A 24,742-nucleotide genomic window follows, 5' to 3' on the forward strand; every position below is an offset into this window, starting at 1 on the left:
TATTAACACTATCCATTACTGATGAGGCTCCTTAGACACATGAAACTAGGTTAACAAAGACAAAAATGATTATGACTGGAATCTCTTGGAAGATTTTGTTTTCTTCTAAGTGCCTAGGATTCAACAAGTCCATATCAAATCTCAACATTTTATATATACATATATGTATATACACACACACACACACACACATACACACATATATACATATATATTTATTTAAATATATAAAAATATACATACTATTGAATATGCATTATATTACAGAATTGCATTATATATAATATATTTATGTATTATGTTATATATAATGAAAATAGATATTTTAAAAATATATAAATATATGATGTATATTTTAAGGAATACCTTCACTAGTGCAGTATTTATTATTTAATATATATTTAATAAATATATATACATATATAATGCATTTATATATAATACTTTTATAAATATATATACAGAGAGAGGCTATGTAAAGGAGTTGTGGCATTAGACATACTGGAGCTTGTTCAATAATAATTGTAGAAGCAATTGCTGTAGAAACACCTGACAGGTGAAAATACCTCTAAAGATAATGTTTAAGCTTTCTCTATAGTAATGTTCTTCTGTACTAATGGGCTTTAGGAAAGTTCTAGTGTTTGTGATAAAGCTAAGTTGAAAAGTTTAAGATACACCATTGATGTATAGAGCAACTGGTTAAAAAAAATGAAAAGTTCATACCCAAGTAGTACTCAATGATAGAGGTGGTTTCAAAAATGATTAAAAGAGTGTTCCCTTAAAGCTGCCTATAGCTACGTGATCTCTATGAGGCAAATGTTCATGTTGCTAAGCTCATGTTCCTGCCATCAAAGAAAATATGACTGAAAAAAGAAATTTCTAAAGTGATCATAGAAAAATACATTTTTTTCCTTCAGAACAATTTTTTGTGAGATGTTCCTTTTTGATAATGAAATGACACTGCTTTCAGTAAAAGCACCTGCTGTGTGGTCTTCCAAGCTTTGCCTCTTCAGTATTCCAGGCTAATAGCTGAGAAGCCACACTGGATCCCATTCTTGCCCTGTTAAATTCACAAAAGTAGCTGAAATTCCCTAGGTCAACTTTTGTACTTTGTATTACCTTACATTACAGGGTGTTATCTGTTTCTGTCTGATAGCCTTGTAAATTCAGCTTTCTGCTTATGTACTAATTCTGCTAAGGATATTATGCTAATTGTTTTGCCATAAGTGACATGGATAAACTTTCCTTTATCTTTTTCAGCTTAATGACATTTCATTTCCCCTGAATTAAAATAGACTCATACTTATCCAAAATCTGGCAATATTGTCTAGTTTTTGGGGGGTGTGGGGAGAGAGGGGACCAAAGTCAATTACAAGGAATTTGGGGAAAAGAAAAATGCTCACCTTCTTGTTTGGATTGTTACATTGGCTTTTAAACTGATCTCCATGGTTTCAGCAACCTCTTCTTTCAATTCTGTCTATCAAGGTCATCTTTGTAGTATGCATATTTGACCATGGTAGTCCCCAGATAAACAACCTGACAAATGAACACACAGAGACTGTTTTAATGGTTCTCTTTTGCCAATGAATGGAGTCCATTATATTCAAAATCCTTATCCTATTTTTTCTACCTTTTTTCTTACCACTCTTTCCTAAACTCCTCCCTTTGACAACATAAAACTGTTATTCCCCACATACATTTTATACTTCACTTTAACGTGTGGGAACTGAGTCCCTGAGAGCAGTTTCCAGACTCTCGGCCTCGCGTGGAAAGGTGCTGGCTCGGTTATTAGACGGTCATCAGCTGTAATCAGATGGCCATCCGCTGTGGCTGGGTGGCCATCAGCTGTTACAGGTTAGCCATTAGCCACTAATATAACTGCTGTGGCTACACTAAGGGGTTGTTGGTTGGCAGAAAAGCAGACAGAAGATTGCAGTTAGCAAGTGAATTGCAGCTTGCAAAGTGGGTCGATTGGCAGAGAAGCTAGCAAGTGCGGATTGTGGCTAGCAAGTGCAGTAGGCAAGTGTATTACATTGTGGATGGCGTTGATCCTACTTCCTGTGTCTCGCCCCACTGCCAGTGAGACTGGGGTGCAGGAAGACCCCTCTTTGGGTACTGGCAGATATTTGTTTTTGTGTCTTGGCCAGCCATCATCGAGAATATAGTGGTATGCTCCCCTATCTATGGCTCTGTTGTTGTTCCTTTTTGGCCTCACCATGTCCTGTGTTCTTGTGCCGGGAGGAGGAGCTGAGACCCTGCATGACAACATGTAATTGTTTATTCTGCTCCAAAATGCAAAAACTCCTTTTCATGTCTTTACAATACACACACATACACAGTTACAGATTAGCAAATGGTGGCTCTGTCCTTGATCAGTCAAATTCATCTTTCTGTCAAATATAGTTATAATTTATTAAACTATTTGATTACAATTGGTGCTATATTCAGTGCATGTTTTTACCTCCTCCAGTCTATTCTGTGTGCTTTTTGAGGGCAGAGACTGTGGCTTACTAATGACTGCGGAGTTCAAAAACATAAGAATTATTTTGTTTGAAGAATTAGGAAAAAAATATGGCCAGTCTAATCCTTTTCACCAAAAGTACAATCAGCCAAATTATTTTTTCTGCCTTTTACAAAGATCAGATAGACTTCTATGATCATAGTTACTGATATGAAAATGGTTTTCTTTTCCCTGTGTCACTCTTGCAATTCAGTGTTCATTATACCATTTTGAAATATTCACTTCTAGAAAGTATGATAGTCAAATATTATTCTCATTCTTATTTTGAAAGTATTTTTTCAGAATCAGAGTCAATAATATAGAGCCGCTCTTTTCAATTCTCCCACTTTTTTTTTGCATGATAAAAAGAATAAATAATTCACAGATATCTGAAAAAAGTTAATTTTTTTTTTTTTTTTAAATTATGACATGGATAACTACTAAGAATGTCAGATGAGTTAGAGATCCTGTGCTTCATTGCTCTGGACAGTTTAATTTTACAGACATCATTGGGAATTCATTTGCACATTTTGAAAATTTTAGAAATCGCTTGATAAGATAACATACAAACGGGCAGAATGAAGACATGGACACATTTCAAGTGGCTAACTAGAGAGCCAAGCCTTATATTCTCCAAACGCTCATTATTCCTGAACTTGAAAACAAATCAGTGAATCACAACTGCCACCAAAGTTTCCTTTCTATAAGGGAAATAAAAAAACAAACAAAAAACAGCCTTTTTTTTTGGTCACTTCTAAGTGTACTTATTACAGTTTAGTTTGGCTCCAGTCCTCCTCTGTTTGTTTTTACTTTGAATTAGGTCTAACCTTTTTAGCTTCAGGGAAGCTAGTTGTGGTATTGAAATTGCATTTTCATTTAAACAGTGCTAATTGCAGGCACAATCACTAGTTCATAGACTATGGTAATTAATGCTTGGGAAGACCTGTTAGATCATCTCTTTCATCTAATTCTGACAATACCAGGATTATTTTTAACATCACATCCTGGGGTATTCTGCCTGGTTAATTTTAAGTGACTGAAATAATGGGGCTTTTACCGTTTCCCTTGGGAGAGAGCTGTGCAGTCTAATAAATTTAGGACATCAATCTGAAGATCAGCATAGATTTTCTTTCACTTCATTCAGTTCCATTTCTTCTGGTTATATACCCTTAAGTCACCCTAAACAGTTCCTTTCCCTTCTCCATTGAGGTTTTGTAGGCTATCATCCTACAAAGAATCCAAAGATGATCTTATTTGCATTTATGGAATAGAATATAGTCTTGGTTAATGGAGAAGCAAAATGTAGCTATTTATTATTTCATGAATCATTCTTGTCTGAAAGGAGGCAAGTAAAGAATTAAAAAATATGAATTAAAAACCCATAAAAATGTGAATGCTTGAATTATATCTGTGTATTCTATCCATCAGATTTAAATGTATAAATATATTAAAGGTGAAATTTTGTCAAAATATTTCCCATATCCTTTAAATAGATCACTTCTATTTAGATGATCAACTCCTTGAAATCTTGACGGTGAAATCTGTTTTTGGTCTGTTTTTCTCACCCATCACAGTGTTTACTTCTTCTCTAATGTGAATCTGCTGTTTTTCTTTATTCACTTAAAATACACTAGTCTATGATTTTTATAAGTATTTTATTTCTTATTGTGTTATTTAAATAGAGTACACCTACTTTTGTATTATAAAGTGATAAACATAGCCAATAGTGTATCATATCATTTAGATTTATGATTGAGGGGAAAATATTTGGTCTCCATTTATAAATAGATAATGAAAATAAAGCATTAGTATTATGGATTATATAAACGGAAATATTGTTGCTGTTATTGCAGATGTATTAGCAGATTTGATAGATTTCTATGGTTTAAAAAAACAGCATATTTTAAAATCTTGTAACAACTTATCCTTATGTGTATTTTATGTGGCTCTGATTCTAAATGTAATAGACAATAAAATAATAATCATTATTTTTGCAACGTAAACTTATTTAAAATAATACAGTCCATAAGAGTAAGTTACTCACTCATGTTAAGTAAAATAAATGGTCCTGTTCACCAAAATAGGCAATAGAAGCAATTGATTATAATCAGACTTCTCTTGGGAAGTCAGCTTGGAATTTCAATATAGTTCAACCATAGATAAAATTTTAAAGAACATTTAAAAGGTTTGTTTGTAATCCCTGTTCCCAAATTATGTAAGAATGAAAAAAAATCAATAATAATTAGGGTAAGTTTCTAAATCTCCCGCAGTTAAACACTTTTCTTGTACTTTTTTTTTATTTTCAAATTCAGTAAGATGACATGCTGACTTTTTAAGACTAGATTTAGTCACTTAATTAACTCATAGATAAGACAATATATTTTTAATGTCTATCCATATTGTGTTCTGTTGTATTTTCATAAATTTTAATGACTTTAGATGGTGATTCAATTAGAATGTTTTTCTTGGACTACTAAAACAATTTTTAAAATAGGCTATTACATACAGATTTAAAAATTCCCACATTCTCTCCTAGTTCCCAACTTGGGTGGGGGAAAGTCTACATTTTTCATGATTGGTTTCAACAGAATTGCAGTTTTGCATTTGTTACATGGTTAAAAAAAATAAATAAATAAAAAAAAATAAAAGCCTATTTATCTCACTTAAAATATCATATCAAGACATAAACAAAAACCTATAGTTTAATGTTGAGGGAAGCATAAATTTATTTCATATAGTTAAAAGGCAAAAATGTACACTTGTTGACAAGAGGGAGAAATGAAAGTGCTCCCCCTTGTATGCACTTTTTAAAAATGGAATAGGGTCTTCAGTGCTTTTTTTTTGATGTATTCAGGAACTCAGTGAACATTGAAAAAAATTGTACAATATCACTCGTAAAGTTGGATAGTAATTTCCATGCTCCCTTTAATTGAAAGTGAATCATATAGAAGATTGTTAGTAGAAAAGGAGGAAACAGGTTGTGAAACTAGATGGATATAAAGGCCCAGGAGGGAGGAAGTGTGACTAGTGATATCCTTTCAGAAGTAAAAAAAAAGAGGCATATTATAAAATGCCAAGTGGCTTGACAAAGTCGTTGAGCCATTAAGACAAATATATATCCCCTACTCTAAAAAGTAAACCAGTCATTCAATGTAAATACATAACAATTTAGTTATTTATCCTTTCAAAAATATTAAGTTGTCTCTCTGTTCCAAACTAAGTTTATGTGAGTTTTTAAGATTTGAGCAGATTTTCTTAAGGATGTATTTCTTCTTGGGATGAAATGTTTTAGTCTCAGATCTATGTTGATAAATGGCTGATCTGGAATTACTGGTCACCCAGCAGGGTGCATATTGATAGAGCCCAACTTAAAAAGCCTCCTAGAGTGACTGCCTGCATCATCCCAATCTTATTTAAATCCAAGTCTCTTCTATTCCTAATACTAAGACATAAAGAATAATTTCTAGTTAAAGGCAGAATTCTGAAAATAAGTGTAGCTAAAGTATAAAATTATAAAATTATAAAATTGCCAAGAGTATTGTTCAGGTAATACCCTTGTAGTAAACAAAACTGTTCTCTCAAGAGGCAGTTTGTGTATTTGATACTCCGAATCATAGTAATGAGTACACTAAATAAATAATCAGAGGATAGTATTAAAATATATTTGAATAATTCTGGACATGGGCAGGAAGTACTGTACCTTTAAGACCTAAAGGCTATGAATCACTCTTTTAGCATATGTTATGTATATTTTATATCAACTATTGGTGTTTCCTGAGGAGATCAAGAATAACCATAGATTACAAGTTAAAACTGTCTTAAAGTCCACTCAGGGGAGAAAAAAAAAGACGAAAAAAACAACAAAAAGAAACATAAAATAAAGTGGTTTGTAGAATGCTCTTAAATCTATTTATCTAGCTCTATTGCTGTACGAGTACTGACTTCTATTTTTGGTACTGTAAGAAATAAGACAAGAAACAAGGTCTTCAGAGACTCATTAGGACCATTAGAAAAATGCTTCTAGCAGCTCCTATCAAAACAGCCGAAATAAATAACCTTTGTTCCTAGGACGTGGATTCACCCTGTTTCTACAGCCCATTTCCAGATGATGTATTATAGTCATTATAGTCACCTCTGTAGGACACTGTGTACACAAACTACGAGAGCCTCACCTCACAGTTCAGGGTATTTCCTGATATATGAACCATTTGTCCTTGTCAGATTGTCCAAGGTGAAAGAATAAACTTTAAATATGAATCATTTCTAGGCAACACAAATATAGGGAAAGGTAATATTTTGTCTTACTTTCTCTTGCCACAAGTTAAAAAAAAGAAAAAAAGAAAAATACTGTAAGAGAAAATGGAGTAAATTATAAAATGCTTTAGAAAGAAATATTACTTGTTTTATTTTTAAAAAATCACTAGTTAGTAGGGACATTCCATAAAATCAAAACACCCAAAATGTTGTTATTTGCAGAAGCTTGCACTTAATAATAGAGAAAAATGTTCTAGAGATTTGTATCAGAAAAGACTGAAACATTCTGTGCCAATGTAGAAAAAGCTGAAAGAATGCCACATTTACTTCTTTATTGAAATTAACGTTACCTATATGACTTATGTAAGTTTATAAATGTTTGCTAATGAATGGATATTAATGAACATTTCCCTTTGTGGAATTCCAAGAAATTCTAGCAGAACTGAATATGGTATTTTAGATTGCTTTTTACTACTGATATGTGAAATATAAAATATGTTAATGTTTTAAGAACTAGTTAACTTAATACATTTTTATTGAACATTTTTTATTTAACCTTCTAGTTGTTTTTGAGGGAAACAGTCACTGTATTAGCTCAAGTCTTTCTGTACCAGAACAGTAACTCTAAAGTAACATCTAGAGGTATTTTTGCCAGATTTTTATTATTCTCATTAATCCCTTTTTCTTTATTGTGCACAACTTTTTTGGAGTAAATAATCTTAATATAACGTATTTGTCCCTCTAGATTGTCATTTAATTGGTCCATCATCAAAAAATAGTAGTCATTCAAGAAAGTGTCCAACAAGGAAACCAAAAGAATGCTAAGTAACTCAAAGGACATGTATGAAAGGATAATACACATATGCCTAGAAATGCTAGAAGTGCAAACAATAGGTAGTGAGACAATCAGAGATTAGCAAACAGAAAGCAGCAACCATTCTGAGAGATGAAAAAACAAAAGGAGAAAGTGAGGTGACCTGAGCTCAGGATCTGTGGTCATTGAGCAGAAGCACAGGGAATTGATCTGCTGGGAACTACAAATGAGAAAGAGTCAGTGCTGAAGATGCTGCTAATGCAGAAAGAGAAAGGGGTAGAAATGCTTTCTCTCCCAACTTTGCACACTCCAATTTCTGGACAATGTTTCTCTAGCCCCTGACGCAGCAAAGCCACCTGCAGCTCCATCCTGTCTCTGTGCCTTTCTGGGATGACTATACTGGGTTTTGTTTATGTAAATTATATTCAATTTGCAGATGGATGTGTGTGGTCCTTGGAGGAATTTTGTTGTTTTAAATGAGAAATTCTGTAAATACCATCAATAATAAAGAAATCCTTGGATCTGGAGAAAAAATGGTAGAAGCTTGGTCCATTGACAAGGAAGATAGGAAAATCTAGTTTGCAGGAGTCAGCTACTAATGGATCAGGGAGAAAAAAGAAGTAGTATAAGGGTGACGGACTACTTTGCAAGATTTAACAATATAGTTTGTCTTTTTTCTTTGTTTCCTTGCCCTCCTCCCTGATTCAATTGCTGTGTTGTCCCAAGGTTACATGCATACCTCATTAATCTGGTTATTTGCCAGAACATAGACTTAAAATAAACTGTTTCAGGCCGTAGACTTCTAGATGCTGACAACCAGACTGCAACTCCCTTGAAAATTTCCACCAGATGACATATGAATTAGCCCTATGACTGGCTCTGAAATAACATTATCTTGGACCAAATCAGACCCTAGGATGCATTTTTCCAGATGTTAGCACCCAGGAATCACCTAACTTTCCCTTTCCTTTGTTCTACGTCATTTTATGTAGATATAAAACCTTCTGGCAGTTCTAGGAACAGGGAAGATGGCCTCTGAGACAGGATTCCACACCATCTTCCCAGAATGTTGGCATTTTAAGTAAACCTCCTTTTCTTTGAACCAATCCTTGTCTCTTGGACTTTGGCTTTCATGTGCAAGCAGCTGAATCTGGGTTTTTCAGTAAGAATAGATGTAAGAGCGACACAAAAATGCCTAGCACAATAGTAAATTCTAGGACTCTTTACTAACTACATGGCAGATTAATTTAACAGCCAGCAGGAAGAATTTACATTTCTAAAAAACTGTCTTAATCAAAGCAGGCAATAATTATACCATCTCATTGAATTCTGATTGTGAAGCAAAAATTAATGTTAGTATGGGGAAAAAATGGGTGATTTTTATCAAAAGACAGACTTAAAGCGGGACTTCACATAAAATTGCTCAATATTAATAAAACACACAGAGACACACACACACACACACACACACACACACACAAACACACACATACGCACTCACACTCACAACCACACTTCTCAATTAGGTCAATCTATTGTTGCTTTAGGTAGGTCTTTCAAGAACAACAATTCTTTTTATAAAGTATCATTTGGATTTGCTACATTGAGGAAATTTTGCATATCCCTGAAAAAAAATACAGCTACTTCTTTTTTGGAAGCATTCAACTTAATGGGGTTGGCAGAAGAAATGCCTACATATGGGAGGTAATTTGGACTAAATATTTATAAGCTGCCATACAACTCTACGATTTTTTAAGTGAGAGTATCTACAATATTGGTAATAGTTCTGTTCCTCAACATTAAACTTCTTTACAGTTTCTAAAGAAGTGTCTGTGATGTGATTGGCAGTGTTTGAATTCTGGGAGGTAAATCATAACTAATTGATAATTTGTGGGGATTTTGAAGTAAAACAAAAATATTGGATAGTTCTTTTACTACTGAAATAGTTTTTGAAACATACATTTTTCTTTCCCCTTTATCTTTTGTCTGCTTAATTTGGAGAGCCTATATATTCTTGTAGGCCAAAATATTGTCATTGCCTTATAGGACATTATGAGATATTTGTTACTATGAAATGATCACTTACTGCCATTAGCATTTTCAGAGCTAACATTGGAAATTCTGCTTCTAGAACCATTTATTAAGACATTTTCAGACTAAATAATTTTGGATACAGGGTGAAGTAAGAGGCAAAATTTCAAGAATGAGAAAAGATAACTGTCTTGCAGTGACTTATTTAGTAGCCCATATGACCTCACTCATATGTAACCTATAAAACGAAAAGCAACAAATGAACAAGACAAACAAAAACAGTAGACAGACAACAGTTTAGTGATTACTAGAGAGTAAAGGGGTCAAATATATGGTGATGGAAGAACTGACTCTGAGTGGTGAACACACAATGCAATATATAGATGATGTATTATAGAAATGTACACTTGAAACCTTTATAATCTTACTAACCAATGTCACTCAAATAGATTTAATAAAGATAAAAAAATTCTAAAGAGCTTATCCTATAGTTTTTGCCACACATACCTATGATTACAGAAACTAACTATACCTAGTGTAGACTTGAAAAATAAGTAAGATTCGCTTAATTTTAATTACACATTATCATTTAAAATATTCCACATATTTCATATATCTATAAACTCATACAATAATGAGATAATTGATTCTCTCTTTCCTAAAAATATTTTCAGACTATCAAAATAGTTTACTTTCAAAGTATACTTTATTTCATCAGTACTAAAAGAATAAACAGCAAATGAATTAGAAAATAATGAAAATTAAATTGGCAATTAAAATAAAACTGAATGCAGCTATAAAATAGATATAAATAAAATACATTAAGACTATATATTTGTCTACATAAGATTAGATTCTCAAAGATATTCCATTAAGTATGGAACAATGGCTAAATAAAATAATTAACTTTTATGCTCTTATTCTTTAAAGAATAACTGGTATGTGGCTCGGTTACTGAATAGTCCCCATAACTATTTCTTCTCAGAATTATATACCACAAATATTTTGCATCTCATATCTATTATGTCAATGAGGGTTATGTTGCTTGTTTAATGTTATTCCTGGTTTCCAAGAGCTCAGAGCTATAGTATTTGAGATGTGTTTGTGATAAATATGTTTGGCTTTCTGTAGATCTAACGCCAGCAGTCTCCTTTATATGGTGTTTTTTTTTCAATCTTATTTTAATGTGTTCTGGATATTTTAAATATTTACATTATTTTAAGATGACATAGTACAGGAACAAACAAAAAAATATGTAAGGCATACCTGCAATGTCCCTAAGATTGTCAGAACTGGACATTTCATAAAAAGCACTTATATAATATTAATTAGCTCTCTAATAGCTTTCTCTTTAGTGCCTATCGCTTTGTACTGACTGTGTTTCATCCATTATTATAATTATCTGTACACCTCATTACAATAACAGTAGTATTCTATCATTTTATTTTGATTTAAAAGAAGGATCAAAAAACTTTTTAATAATTTAAAAAACATACAATTTAAAATCATGAAAAAATACACTGATATTCAGGCTAATAACAACAATAATAGCAATTGTATTGTTTCTCTTTTAATGGAGATTGCAGTTCTTCCTTCTCTTCACACTAAAGACTATAATGGCACAAATCAAATAAAAAAGGCCCTTTAGTATCAAACCTGTCCAAAACCTTGACACGTTTTAATTTGTTGCCATTGTTGTCAAATCAGATTTGAATCCTTCTCTAAGTGTATCTTTATTTGCAAGGTGTATAACCTCAACCTAATCTATCAACTATCCTCCTCTTTCAAACACCCTCAGACTAAGTTCTCTGAAATAGTTCTATAAGTTCACAAAGGTTACCACTCGCATTTTACTTTGAGAGTAAATATATCTATTTGGATGAAGAACCTGACATAATGTGCACTAATCAAGCTTGCTTTGGTTCCAATAGCACAACAGGAGGCTATTGGAAATGCCCCCACCCCATTCATGTGCAGAATAATTAAGCTGAGATTGGTTTGAATTATTTTATAATTATCCCTCTCACCATGCAGTTGGGTTTGAGAAGTTAATTACAACCATTTTCATGCCTATAATGCAGAAACGATCTCTCTGTTATGTACAGATTTGACAAGTCTTTAGAACAACGTTAGATGATGATGTCTATATATATATATATATATATATATATATATATATATATATATATATATCCTCCCTTTGACAGAAGCTGAATGTCTATGAGGCATTTTTTAATGTTTTAGAAAATATTTCAATAATTTCTAAATGAGCACAGAGGAGATCTAGGTGAAACTATTCAAAGACTGATGTTTCAAAACAAAGATGCTTAACACAAGGCTAGAAGTCTTGCCAAATTGTCACAGGTATTATTACTGAATGTATAGCAATTTACCGTTTTGAAATAGCTATATTTGGACTACTTCAAAATGCAGGAAAACTTATTTTAACAACTTTCTTCTCCCTATAAAGTTGCATTAAAATTTACTGTAAGAAAATCTAGTTTCAGAAATGTACACAAATTCCCTAAAAATCCTCGGAATTCCTATTGCAAAAAATGTAGATGAAAATGATTGAATATTACTTATAAAGCTACATTGTTTTCAGGATATAAAACTTAACAGTTTTAATGTATTTTCCCTTAAAAGGACCAACACATCATAATGTGCTAGTTTAACATTATGTTTCAACCGTGTTTTTCAGATTTTGGCAATGATTTTTATTTGGCATACTATATTTCTATGTAAGAATTTGTACAATTTATGTGGATTGAAAATCAAACAGAATGATTAAGCTTAAAATACGACTCAACAATTTATATAGTTATAAAGGACAATATTACTGCCTTAAAGTTATCTATTTTTGTAGCCTCTCTTCCAAGATTCTGCAAATTTTATTTCCAGTATCACCCACAAAAACACTAAGGTTTTACAATGCAATAAGTGGTTGTTCAGGGTCCTTATTTTGTTCATACATTCTTCTTTTTGAACTGTAGAAAGTCAACTTATAGCCTTGTAAATATTATCCGAATTCTTCCTTTTTTAAAACGATTTTTATTGAAAATAAAATTACAATATTATATCAGTTTCAGGTGTATACCATAGTTGTTCAACCTTTACATACTGAAAGAAGTTATCACCATAAGTCCAGCAACCACCTGACACCGTACCATGCTATCGCAATATTATTGACTATATTTCCCATGCTGTATGTTATATCCCTATGACTTATTTGTTTTATACCTGGAAATTTGAACCTCTAATTACCGTTCACCTCCCCCCCACCTTTTAATTTTTCAATTACAATTAACATTGAATATTATTTTATATTAATTTCAGGTGTATGCATAGTGGTTAAACATTTGTATAATTTAACAAGTAATCCCCCTGACTAGTCCACCTGATGAGACATGTACCTGGCACTACACATAGCTATTACCATATTATTGACTATATTCCCTATGTTTTACTTTACATCCTCACTAATATTTGTAACTAACAATTTGTACTTCTTAATCCCTTCAGCTTTTTCACCCTATCTCCTGATTCCCCTTCCATCTATCACTTGGATAAATCTATTACCCATCTGACACCATACATAGTTGTTACAAAATTATTGATTATATTATTTGCTATACCCTACATCCCCATGATTATTTTGTATCCGTTTGTACTTCTTAATCCTTTTCCATTTTTCACCCTCCCCTCAAACCCCCTCCCATCTGGCAACCATCAAAATGTTCTCTATATCTATGAGTGTGTTTCTCTTTTGCTTGTTTGTTTTGTTCTTTATATTACACATATAAGTGAAATCACATTGTATCTGTCATTCTCTGTCTGACATAATCCACTCACTCAGCACAATGGACCCTCCAGGTCCATCCATGCCTCCACAGATGTGAAGTACCTATTCCCTTCCATGGCTGAGCAATATTCCATTGTATATATGTACTGCCTCCTCTTTATCCATTCATCCATCAATGGACACCCAATCTGCCTCCATATCTTGGCCATTTTAAATAATGCTGCAATGAACAAATGGACTACACATCCCCTCAAATTATCGTTTTGAGCTTCTTTAGATAAATACTCAAAAGTGGGATTACTGGGTCATTCTTTGTCTCTTGTTATAGTTTTTGTTTTAAAGTCTACTTTGGTATAAGTATTGCTACTCCAGATTTTATTTTTGCATTTTAATTTTCATGAAACAACTCTTTCCGTCCCTTTACTTTCAGTCTATGTGTGTCTTTTGATCTGAAGTGAGTCTATTGTAGGAAGCATATGTAAGGGTCTTGTTTTAGTATCCATTCAGCTAACTATGTTTTTGATTGGAGCGTTTAATCCATTTGCATTGAAAGTAATTGTTGATACAAATGTAGTTATTGACATTTTATTCGTAATTTTTATTTATTTATTTTTTCTATCTTAAAAAGTCCCTTTAACATTCCTTGTAATACTGGTTTGGTGATAATGAACTCCTTTAGCTTTCTCTTGTCTGTGAAGTTACTTATATGTCTTTCTGGGTAGAATAGTCTTGGTTGTAGATCGCTGCTTTTCATCACTTTGAATATTTCCTGACAATCCCCTATGGCCTGTAAAGTTTTTGCTGATAAATCAGTTGACAATCTTATGGGAACTCCCTTATAAGTTATTGATTACCTTTCTCTTGCTGCTTTTAGGATTCGTTCTTTTTGTTTAATCTGTGCCATTTTAATTATAATGTGTCTTGATATGGGCCTGTTTGGCTTCATTTTGTTTGGGACTCTGTACTTCTGAGGGTTGTATATCTATTTCCTTTTCCAGGTTAGGAAAGTTTTCAGTTATTATTTCTTCAAATAATTTCTCAATCCCTGGATTTCTCTCTTCTCCTCCTGGTACCCCTATGATGAAAATGTCGTTATGCTTGATGTCCCAAGGTCTCATAAAGTATTCTCATGTATAAAAGAACTCCTTTTTTCCTTTTGCTGTTCCTATTTGGTGTTTTCTACCACCTTGTCTTCCAAATTGTTGATTCAATTCTCTGCTTCATCTAGTCTGCTGGTGATTTCTTCTAATGCGTTCTTCATTTCAGTTATTGTATTCGTCACTTCTAACTGGTTCTTTTCTTAAGGTTTCTATGTCTTCTCTTATGCTTGCAGTCTCTTTGTTGAAGTTCTCACTAAGTTATCTGAGCATCCTTAGAACCAGTGTTTTGAATTCTGTCTGTGGTAGGTTGCTTGCCTCATTTCATGTAGTTTTTTTTCTGGAGTTTTCTCCATTTTTTGTTTGTTTGTTTTACAATGTATTTTTTTTTTGTTCCCTTCCCTTATTTTGGCTGCCTCTTTGTGTCTGTTTTTATGTATTAGGTAGATCTGTTATGTCTTCCAGTCTTGCCGGTTGACTTTATGTAGTAGGTGCTCTGTGGGGCCCATTGGCACTGTCTCCCTGGTCACCAGATCTGTGTACTCCAGATGTGTCCCTTGTGTGTGTTGTGTGTGCCCTCCTGTTATAGTTGAAACTTGTTTGCTATTGACACATCAGTGATTGGAATTGACCTTCAGGCTGGCTGGCTGTCGGGTTTGACCACACCCACAGCTTATGGATTGCTATGTGGGGGGCTTACCCCACAGAGCAGTATTTGCCTTAGCTGGCTCTGGTGCCTGTTGAGACTATCCATTGGGTGTACCACTTGTAGGGCTAATGGAGTGGTGCTCTGCTGTGCACTAAAGCCAAACTCCAAGTATGTTGGTTCTCGATCCTCTTGGGAAGGGCTGCATTGCAGGCCCATGTAGGCAATTGGCTGTGTCCAGTCAGGGACTACCTGGTAAGAGCTACAAAGTGATCCACGGTTGGTTGAGTTGGTCGCTGTCTATGCTGGACCTTGAGGCACATGGGAAAGGCCACACTGTGAATGGAGGATGACTGCCTTCAGTACCAGGTCTGGGGTACCTCTGACAAAAGCCAGGACACACTAAGGCCTGCTGACACCTGCTGGTTCCCATTAGTTTCAGCGACTGATAAAGCCTTGTGCGGTAAGGAGTTGGTTTCAGTGGGGTCTCAGTGAGTCACCAGGATGGAACAAGCAGAGCTTAGAAGACCAATTCAGATTCAGATTTCACCTAAGGGGGAGGGCTCAACACAGGAAAGATGGCACCTGCCTGCCTGCTGCTTGGGTGAAGGACCCCCCCACAGGGAAAATGGCAACTATCTTACAGCTCTCGTCATGAAGCCACACAACTCAGTCTGGCCCCCTTATGTTTTCAATGCCCCTCAGCTGGATCCCAGGGCAAGTGCCTGCAAGTGAGTCTGTATGGTCCCTTTAAGAGGATGTGTCCTATCCACATGGTCAGAATCTCCACTGTTTTTCACAGCCAGATGTCATTGGGCTCCTTTTCCTGGCACCAGTACTCTAAGCTCAGGTGTCTGGTGTGGGACTGTTCCTCTGTAGGGAACCTCTGTGGCCAAGATATCCGTCCCAGTTTTCATCCGCCACACGGAGGTTTGGGGTTGGCCTGTTTTGAGTCTCCACCCCTGCTATCACTCTCGACATGGCTTCTTTATATCCTTAGTTATAAATCTTCCATTCAGCTAGACTTCAGATGGTTTTGCAAGTTGATCATTCTATAATTTAGTTGTAATTATGATGTGTTCACGGAAGGCAGCAGGTACAATATTTATCTACTCTACCATCTTGGATAATTTCCAGAATTCTGCTTAATTATAAACAGTATGTTAACTTGCTGCTTCTTTCTTAGGAAAAACCTTAAGTATCTAGAAGTGTCCAGGAAAGAAAATTTCACAACTGAAACTTTAGACCAGAGATGTTATGGTTACTATGAAATGCTCATGATGTCCGTTGAATTTTTTCATAAATGAATCTAGAGAAGTGAGTAATTGCCATTCAAAATAAAACATTAACATATTTTGGGAATTGTATTTAAGCCACACATTAACCTCATTTTATCCATATAGTATAACTTCATTCAAAAATTAACTCACATTTTTTTTCTTAAAACCTGTATAATATATCTGATTTACAAAGATCTACCAAGTGTACCACTTTTCTTACAAAATTGTGATCAGATGTCTAAAATACTTGGATAATGTACTGGTTTACATGTGCATATAAAAAAGGTATCTAAAAAGACAAAGATGTACAACAAAGTTGTTATATAGTAATATAAATAGGAGTCATGGTAATGACTGTGTGGTAATAGTTGTCCAAAAGTAGTTAAAAAATGGGAAAATGAAATACATAGTAGCCATTGCTCCATAGCATTTGTGAGATTCACTCAGGTGTCTGTCACCAAGTATCTCTACTCAGAAACATGAAGTGTATGTGGATTAGGACCAGTTCTCCTCCCAAGGGTTGGTATTTCTTGGTTGTCTGCCCTACTTTCTTAGCTCTTGGTTCTACCCTCTGAATTATTCTTTCTTATCCTTGAAAAATGGCCAATGTTTGCTAGTAGTAGCCTTTTTAGACTACTTCCTTACCATTGACATATAGGGACCCAGAAGTTTCTTTTTATTTTAATGTTATTTTCATTTTTGTCCTCTGAACTAATTATACCTTTGACAATACAACTCAAAAAAATGAAAGATTTTTTTTCATGAATCTTATTCAATTTTGCATCATTGATAAAAGCTGTACAGACAACTGACTTCAAGGTGTGCTGCTTTTTACCTTGGGCTGTCAATCAAACAACTGGTGTCAAGGCTCATATGATTTTTGGAAGCATTTTAGTTTGGAAGAGAGTGTGCAGGAGGCATTGCCTTAAATCTTTCTGATATATTAACAGAGAGTCTTATAGCTCCACCATGGATATAATCTTTACCCTCAATTTCACTGCTACCCTAAACAATTTTTTACTTTGAAAACATTTTGCCAGCATAATCTTTACCCTCAAGTTCATTGCTGCCCTGAGGCAATCTCTTACTTTGAGAACATTCTGCAAACTGATGAAGTTGGAAGGAGAAGCAATTTTATTTTCCAACCAAGCAAGTCCTTAGGTAGATATATTTCCTTTAAATTTTCCTTGAAACTAGACAGTTCCTTGCTTAATACATTACACTCCTCCAAGATTTTATCATAGAGAGTTCCAAGAGGTACTTGAGATCTCTACATTCTGCCTGGAAATCTCCATAGCCGCTTCCACAAGTTCATTAGGTACATTTTCAAACTACCCACATTACTGTAGGCAACAGCGTGGCCAAATAGTCTGCCCTTTCATAACGTGTGTCACCTTTTCTTAGTGTTCACTAATTTCCTCAGTTCCTGTCAAGCTTCCAATAAAAGTGTCCTTACTGCTCTCAGGCTGTTTAGACTTTCTAGTCTAAAACAAATATGAAATATTTTAAATTTGGTACAATTTTTAGGAGAGGGCATAACTTATAAACTAGGAGATAACTGAAGCACCGTTTTATTCTGTGGCTTTCATTCAAAGGTAGGCTTCATTTGCACAGAACCTGTAGCAAACAATAAGTATGTATTTTTATTGTTGAAAAAGTACCATTTGGCTTAAATTCTCTAACCAGTCATTTAATTTTTGCTAGAGACTCTCTAGCTTGTGACTAATACTAACTTGTGAATGCTTTCTATTTCAGAAGCAATCTTAATTTTCTTCTTCAAAACCTTTCCCAAAATACAGATTACAGGTGAGGATAAAAGAAAACAAATATAAATACTTGAGGAATACTTTTAGACTATGAACATTCAAAAATACTATATCTATCTATATGTGTATAGATAGATAGATAGATAGTAGATAGATAGATAGATAGATAGATAGATAGATAGATATAGATAAGATAGATATAGATATAGGTGGAGACATAGATGTAGATATAGATATATATAGATCTATATATCTATATCTATCTATATATATCTATATCTACATCTATGTCTCCACCTATATCTATCTATCTATATCTATATCTATCTCTCGCTATATATATTCCCATTCACTTGATTATAGATTTGATGATTATTATTTGGAAATAAGTCATGTTTCATTGCATATTCAAATCAGGATTCTTTTATATGTTGAGCCTATTCTGTATCAAAGCAGAAGATTGGCTTGGAAATTACTTGAGAGTTTCTCCTGTTAACACATTGAGCTCTAGGAATCCATGTCTAACTACAGATTTCCACCCTTCCCCAGTTTCTGAAACTACTCTGTGATCTCATTAATCCATGAAGCATTTTATTCTACCTTAACAACACCATCATGACATTAATTTCTTCCTTCTCTTGATTACAGATAACAACTATTTCAAACTTTCTCCAATCCTCTGAATTTCCTCTTCTCTTTCCAATTTTGTGATGGAGTTTGAAGAAATCCAACATTATAACATTATAATTTAATAATTTGTGTTTTTAAGACTTTTAAAATATTTAGTACATCACAGTAAAATGAGAGCTTTATCAGAATGTTATTGCTTCCCTTATGTTCTTCCAATTATTCTATGACTTCAATTTTAAAGAGGTTTTATTTCAAACTCTAGTTGAGACTCACACCATTATTTTCAGTTGCTAGCTAAAGACTTGTATTTTCAATGACATGTCAAATCCAATATGTAAAAGAGAGAATGAAAATCTTTTATTACTCAATGATGGATAGCCTTCATTTTACAGTCTCTTCAAAAGTGGCTCTATTATTGAAATCATACAGGTTTAGAGACTTGGACTCCTCTTTGAATCCAAAGTCTAACTCCTTCTAATATTGACTCCACATCAAGTTAGGTCTTGCCAAATCCTTTAAATAGCATTTGTTAATTTTTTATTCAATAATAAATATTATAAGTACCATTTCATTATTATTATTAAATTGACAGGCTCATAATAAAAATACATAAAGCACAGAGAAACATAATACATGTAAAGACATAAGTCTCAACTTCTTCAAGCCAACTATATGGTAATAATTTTTGATGATTCTTGTTGGTGTGTTTTCCATAATATTTCTGTATATGTGCAAGTATATATGCTTATATATTTATATTATATATGCATATGTACATATATTTATAAAAGTAGGTATGTACTATAGTAACATTCTGCAATTTGTTCTTTTCACTTAATATATGGTACTCTTAATTTAGTTTTGGTGCATTTCCCAAAATTGGTATGACATAATTTAGTCCCTAATTGATTAATATCTCAGCATTTCTAATTTTTCTTATACACAGTGATCAACCAAGACCTTGGTAGAGACATTTTTATGAACATAAGTATTTCTCTATATTAAAATCCTAGAAGGAAAACTGCTGGTGTATACATTTAAAAGTGAATAAATAGCACCAAAGTCTTCTGAACAGGTGGAATCATTTTACAATGTCAAAATAATGCCTATGAGAACATGTATCTATGCTACCTCCCAATACTGGCTCTAATCCACTTCTTTAACTCTTGACAATCTAATAGAATAAGAAAAATGGAACCTTGATTTAATTTGCATTTTTTATTGAGCAAGTTGAGACTCTTTCCACATGGTTGTTATCCGTGAATATATCTTTTGTTGTGAACCATATGTTCATGTTCTCAGTTCACATTTTTCAATTTCAGACAGTTTTTTTTATTGATTTAAAAGTTGATTATATATTGAGAGAATTAGGACTTTGTGAAAAGTAATGAGAATATAATATAACTTTATTTATAGTATATTATCTATTTTTCCTCTCTATACATTTCTTCATTCCATGATAGTTATAAAGTACCTCTTTACCACTTTCTTTGGCTTTTCTTCAAAAATATTATGATCCTTTGTAACATTTCAATCTTGATTAAGTCTGAATATATTTTTATATATGAGTGAGGTTAAGAACATATATATGTACTATATATATATGTAATAAATTGATAGGCAGATATACCAACATCATTTATTAAATAATCTATCACTATACTAATTTAAAAGACTTTATATGAACTTTATAGATGTATTTTGCCTTTTCTTATCATTCTATGTCTATTTCATTACCAAATTGTTTTACTAATGCTTAAATACATTTTAATAGTTCCCATTATATTTGTTTTCTGGAATTTTCTGTTTATTTTGTTCAATTTACCAAGTGAATCTTTGGAATTTTTTCTGAACCTCTGTTCCTGTTGCTTACTCCCAAACTTCAATGCAACTAGCATTGAATTTACAGATTAAATTGAATTATGGGTTAAATAACATATTTAAATTATGAGTACTTCCTCTCCATGAATAAGACATGGCTTCCTATGTATTTGAATCACTCTTTCATGAGATGGCATATATATATATATATATATATATATATATATATATATATATATATATCCTCTTATTCTGCAGGAAAACATTTTCCCAAAATGATGACTTTCTTTGACTCATTAAGATGAATATGTTAATTTGTTATTTTCTTTTTTCAAACATACACAGACATTTATACATTTTTATATTTTGCTACTCTTTTTTGAGTTATGCATATGCATGTTTTTATTGAATATTCTAATATTCCTTAGGTGAAATATTTGCATTAAATCCATGTCTACTATACCTAGTATATCTTTGTAACCACTATAGCATATTACATTATTATTTACTTAAAGTGGTATTCGTCAATATTTAATGCTGAATAAATTGAGATAATTGCACATTAAAATCCCAGACAGGGTTACAGCAAATTCTGACTCATTACTTGTATTTGCATTCTCTATCTTACTACCAATGAGCTGCTCAGCTTTACAGGAAAAAGTTAACCCTCACCCAGTTAACAGGACACTCCTGTATCCTCAAGCATCTTCTTGCAGGTAGCCATGTCTTTTCCCTCCTTCCTGCCTCCCTCCCTTCTCTTTATGTTAGTCTGATGTAATAGACAATTCTCATGCAGAACACAGATAATTAGTCTCTATCCCCATCACTAATCTGAACCAAGCATTATTAGTTTAGTACACTTACTTTGTAATCCAAATAGTTTCAAATGTCATTTTTCCCTCTGGGTCACTACTTGTCTGTTAAATCAGAACCTACACAAAGTCCCTGAATTTTCTGATTTTTTCTCAGGTTTTGAGCTTGATTCTATAGGAATCAATAGTCACTGACTTTCATAATGTTTCATTACTTAAAATAGTTTTCTCTCAAGCTATAATATAAAATTTTTGTGTGTAATCTGACCTTTGTCTGATTTCTTGAGATTGTTATCTACATCATTTATTTTCAGATTTTTTCTTCTTTTTAATAATAAAGCACATATGGTTAATTTTTTTAGAGTGAATTTTTGAAATGCCCTAAGCATTTTATGATTAAATAAATCATATTATCGGTTTCTACATAATTGGTCATTCAATTCTACTTTATTTTAGCAGTTAGGAATATTTCTTTATTTCAAGTTGCTAGCTTGGACTTCTAAGCATTATCCATTCTGGACTCCCTTTTGTTGTGCCCTGGCTGATGTTGGCCACAAAAGCAAACATTTTGGATTCTTGTACTTGGCCAGCTGCATAGGCATGTAACATATGAAGTTGCAAAGACCCTGATCTCATGTTTGTTTAATGCTTAATTGTTACTGTCTTGAAATTATTAATTTTGAATAAGAAGTGGTGACTTTTCATTTGAGGGGCGTAAAACCACCAATTATAATTATAGCTCTGCCTATATGGTTAAATTCCTCTCATTGTTTTCTGAATGAAGTGATTCTTGTTTCACCTCTGAAGAGGAGTGTAGTGCCAGCACCCAGCTCATGCTCTTTGGGTTGTTTCCTTGCAAGCAAACATTTATGCATCTCACAATCCCAATATAAAACATTAATTACAATTAACTGGCATAGGATGTCGAAGAAACATTCTATAACATGTTTTTCCTTCATTTTTATTAAAACTCACAAATATTCAAACATCCATGTATCAGTTGCTCTATAGTTACACTGTTTCTGAAATCTTATAATTTATATGTGCCAATTAATGTTATATAAATGTTGTTGAGTCTCTGATGTAATCTGACAACATTTGATCTTTAAGGTTTTAACTATCAATCTAAATATAGTTATAAGTGCTTGGGTGCAATGTAATATTTTGATTATTTCATATTGATTATATTATATATTAGTTTACCTGATTAATCATTTTGATCTAAAAGTCACTTTTGTCAGAAACTTTTACCCTACCTCACAGAACCATCTGTTTCAAAGAGAATGTAATGCTGAAATACACCACAAGCACAAAATAAGGATGAAGATAAATGGTTGTAATCCCTTCATATTTATTTGTTCTTACTGAAAAATAATTGCTTTTTAAACAAATTTATATAGTAAAGTAACCTAAAAATAATTAGAAATGTACTCTGAGTGTGCACTATTTAGGGTATCAGCAAACTCATAAAATAAGGAAAGAAATACATTGCAATGAGATCTCAAAATTGCAAGTTACATAGTAACTAATCTTTGAATTACTTGGTAATATCAAGTATAATTATCAAGTAATTTGTAGGAACATATAATTCCCTTGTAATTATAGAGCTATTACAGATGCCCTACAAAATACGATTCTAGTACAGCCTTATAAATCTAGAATCATTGCCTTCTTTTAACATTCACTGACTGCAATATTCATGAATGAAACATCTGACTTCTAAGTGAAAAGCTCCAGATGCATTATGTACAATAGCCATTCTTTCAATCAAATGTATGGTTTATTCTCATCATATGTAAAAAGAGATTTCTCCCACCATTGACTATAAAAAGCATTTTTAATTGCTATTCTGCATGTCTAATTATTGTACGAAAAATGGCATAAATATACAAAAATGGTTTACAATCTTACATTTAATGTTACCTTTCTCTAACTCTGCTTTGCGTACACGCAAATGGTTCTCTCTTATCAAATAGTATTTGGAAATAAGTAAACGAATACATTTTGGTAAAACCTGCAAATGAATGAGTATATTTTCAATAAGTAATTTCAATGGAAATGACAATAATGTAACATGAAATAAAACAAAATTATAGCATTTTGAATTTTTTAAAAGTAGAAATAAGTTTCTGTAAGATTTATTTTTGTGTGTATGCTACCTTTTCACTGACAGCATAGCTTATCCTAATTTCTGACATTATGTGGAAGACTCAGCTTTAACCTCTCACTTCAGTTTATCCCTATATCTCATCCTTCATTTCCATGTCTGGGTATTAAAACTAAGAATTTTGTTTCCTGAGACTAGAAGCCACCAATACTACCCAGAACTACTATAATGTCGTCTCATGTTCTCATTACTCTGATTCTCAGTTCTTTCTTCTTTGGCCAATAAGGATTTTACATATTTTCCTATAAGCTCAGCTGTACATTTCAAAGGTGATTCAAGTCATTGAATGTGTTACATTGCAAGAAATAGACATCTCTATATCGATGCTCTACATTTAAATGATATAAAAAACAAGTACCTGGATTATGGTTTAAAAAATTCCTCAAATCCAGTTGGTTCCCTGACCAAAAATCACTAATGATCCACTCTTCTTAAACTTCCCTCAGATATTCATAATTTGACCCTGATATAGGGCAGCTGATAAAAACTTCTTATGTCTTTCCAATAATCAAATTTTATTTCAGAAACTCTGCTAGAGTTTTGATAAAATGGTTCTAAAAGTAAATGTGGAAGAATGATTATTTACCTTGAAGAGTTAAGGAACAAGTAATAAATGGTGTGTTCAATAGACTTTAATTAAATTGTAGTGACTTAATAGTTTATTGATAGTCTACATTAATTTAAGTAATAGCAAGTTCTTTGAGTTCTTTTATACTTATTTTTCAATGAACAATCTTTTTTAGTTATTGTCATTATTTTTTGAATTTCAGTTTATGTAATGTAAGATCAGTGAAATAAACTACAAAACCTGACACTTTTTGTAGTAAAAAAATTCATAAACATGGAATTTGTGAAATATACAACATTAAGAAACCTAAGTTTTTGGCCCCATTGTTCCACAAGATTAAGGAAAATAAGGACCAATTGTTCAGTGAAGCAGGTCAGTCGCAATGCAAGATATTGTATAAAATCTTCTGACTCCTATTCATTTTTATTTCTACCATGTAAATTGTTTATAATCATTAGCTTTATTTAAACTTAGCTTTTACTGTTATGAACTTTCAGTTGTAAAATAAATAAGTAATGGGAATGTGATGTACAACATAGTCATTATTGTTAATA

This window comes from Rhinolophus sinicus, chromosome 1 (genome assembly GCF_057876585.1).
Source record: "Rhinolophus sinicus isolate RSI-liver-muscle chromosome 1, RSI-T2T, whole genome shotgun sequence".
Lineage (NCBI taxonomy): Eukaryota > Metazoa > Chordata > Mammalia > Chiroptera > Rhinolophidae > Rhinolophus > Rhinolophus sinicus.